General features: G+C 35.3%; 1 protein-coding gene and 1 long non-coding RNA gene across 6 annotated transcripts in view; one reads left to right on the plus strand and one right to left on the minus strand.

The window, feature by feature from the left end:
* LOC106870788 (homer protein homolog 2) overlaps window positions 1-2,521 on the plus strand; it is a 127,812-nt gene that overhangs the window by 27,085 nt on the left and 98,206 nt on the right. The gene's annotated exons all lie outside the window — the stretch shown is intronic.
* The window catches only part of LOC106870790 (uncharacterized), a 44,132-nt gene that overhangs the window by 7,150 nt on the left and 34,461 nt on the right, over window positions 1-2,521 (minus strand). For 3 of the 5 annotated variants that reach the window (XR_001409573.2, XR_008265642.1, XR_001409572.2), the window contains one exon: window positions 163-267. The exons of the other annotated variants lie outside the window; for them this stretch is intronic. This is a non-coding gene — a long non-coding RNA (uncharacterized LOC106870790). The remainder of the gene's footprint in view (window positions 1-162; window positions 268-2,521) is intronic. 5 annotated transcript variants of the gene reach the window in all.

The raw sequence follows: 2,521 nt of genomic DNA on the forward strand, positions 1-2,521 counted from the left end.
TACATATATATATACATATATACAAGCTTCTTTCAGTTTCCGTCTACCAAATCCACTCACAAGGCTTTGCTGAGCCTGAGGCTATAGTAGAAGACACTTGCCAAAGGTGCCACGCAGTGGGAATGAACCCAGAACCATGTGGTTGGTAAGCAAGCTACTTACCACACAGCTTCTCCTGTACCTGTGATACGGGAAGCAATTTGATCAGCTAAACTCTGCATCCAAGGCAGTTCTACAGCAGATTCACAGACCAATAAACGAAACCAGCTGAAGAATAAAAGACAAGAGTGATGTTACACTGTAAGCATTCTGGAAATAGAGTTTTGGTGCAATACTTTCTGTTTCTTCAATCTTGCTTTAAACTAATTTGTTTGGAGTAGCAATTATGACTGTAAACTATAAAATAATAATCCCTAAATTTCATTTCACAAGACAGTAAATGATATTCATCATCATTTAACATCCGTTTTCCATGTTGGCATGAGTTGGACAGTTGGACAGGAGGTGACAAGCCAGAGGGCTGCACCAGGGCTTGGCCAAAGGAGAAAACATCTGTCTTATAGTCTATTGAAATTTAAGTGTTTTCTCATGGATTCAGTGCTAGCAGCAGTGGTGATTGGTCTTGGATGGGGTGTGTAACATTGACCCTTTGTCCAGACGAGTATTCCAATGACATTACAACTCATAATTTTTTTTCTCGCTTTTAACCTAAATAGAGGAATAATTTCTACATACCAAATATATCAAATATATATTTTTAATATTGTATATATTTAATTTTCATGTGTGTATGTAGTCTGACATCTGCAATTTGTTTATAGAAACTAATGGCATATTTTGACAAATTCATATTTTACTTTCATTGAAAGTTAGTGTAACCACAAGAAAAAAAAATCCATTCAGTTCTGGTTTATGTAAAATATTTCTAGATTTCATTTATAACAAATGATGTGAAAATAGGAATAAGTGAGCTCCTTCACTGTTATTTCTGCTTCAGTTTCAATTCCTTATTTAGGCATTCTTCATCAGGTATGTTTTATATAACTTAGAGAAAAGCCTGAGTGTGACAAAACACACCCCAGTCCCTTCCTAAAATATGTAGCTTTATGCTCTCTCTCTCTCCTCTCTTTCTCTCCCTCCCTCTGCCCTCTCTCTCTTTCAGATGGCTCTCTATTACCTTACCAGTCAATAATAACATTGGATTGTTTAATATGTCGGACATGCAAGTCTGTACAAATCAAAAACTCTCTATGCAATACCATATTGATTATAAACCTCCTTTAATAGTAGTAGTGCATCTGATGAAAATACAAACAACTTTTTTTTGACTGAATTTCGTAGAAGCAATGGATATTGATGTCAAATTATTGTCATCAACAAGCATATATTGATGTGTGTGTGTGTTAGTGTGTGTATGTACATGTGTGTGTGCGTGCACTGAAATTTGTTCACTTTGACTTTTGAGTTTCACCGTTCTCTTTGACAAGCTAGTAGAATTGTTAAAGCATCAGATAAAATGCTTAATGGTATTGCTTCTGGTTTCTTGTGCTCCGTGTTCGAATTTCACTGAAGTTGACTTTGCCTTTCATTTTTTTCGGGGATTGATAAAATAAAGTACCTGTCAAGTGCTGGGGTCAGTGTAATTGACTTACCCACTTCCTCTAAAATTTACTAACTTTGCACCAAAATTTGAAACCACTAATTTAAGATGCCATGTCTTGTAGCATGGTTTCTACAGCTGGATGCCCTTCCTAATGCCAACCACTTTACAGAGTGTGCCGGATGCCTTTTACATACCCCTGGCACAGGTGCATTTGCGCAGCAGTGGCACGAGCGCTTTTTATGTGGCACCAGCACCTGTAAAGGACAAGCCTGTATGTATGAGCATAATTTTTACTTATTTCAAATAAATGTTATTCCAGCACTTTGTCATTGATAACAAAGTAGTAAAAAAAATTTAATTACTTATTGCACAAGTTGCTGGCTGTATATGGCGGCCTAATTGCAATATTATGTATTTAGAAATATTGATTGAAAACTTTATAAAACTATTTATAACTATTTGTTCTTTTTTATTTTATATTTTTTTTTATTATTTAGAAATTTTATTTTGGTCAGCGGATGACGTGTTTAATATTCTGACAAAAAGAAAAAAAGGTGATTCATCAATATTATTTACTCATTAACAAGCTCAAGAGGAAGCTTCTACACAGTCACTCAACTGGCTAGAAATAGTAGCCAATTCCCCTCAAATTATACATTACTATCTTAAAAAAAGAAGCTGAATACATTTGATAATGATGTAATCTTAGATATATTGCCTGAGAAAAAGTGAGGTACAGTGGTTATGGTTGGAGCACCTTTGATTGCAGGTATACTGAATCGAGGCTGACCTGCAGTTAAACACCATGACCACCACTACAACAATCAACATCCAAAGAGGGGTCTTTTTTTACAGTCATTTGCCCAACTTCAAATCACATGCTGCTGTCTTTAAAAAAAATTTTTTTAAAAGGACATG

The sequence above is a fragment of the Octopus bimaculoides genome, chromosome 15, assembly GCF_001194135.2.
Source record: "Octopus bimaculoides isolate UCB-OBI-ISO-001 chromosome 15, ASM119413v2, whole genome shotgun sequence".
In the NCBI taxonomy this organism is placed as follows: Eukaryota; Metazoa; Mollusca; class Cephalopoda; order Octopoda; family Octopodidae; genus Octopus; species Octopus bimaculoides.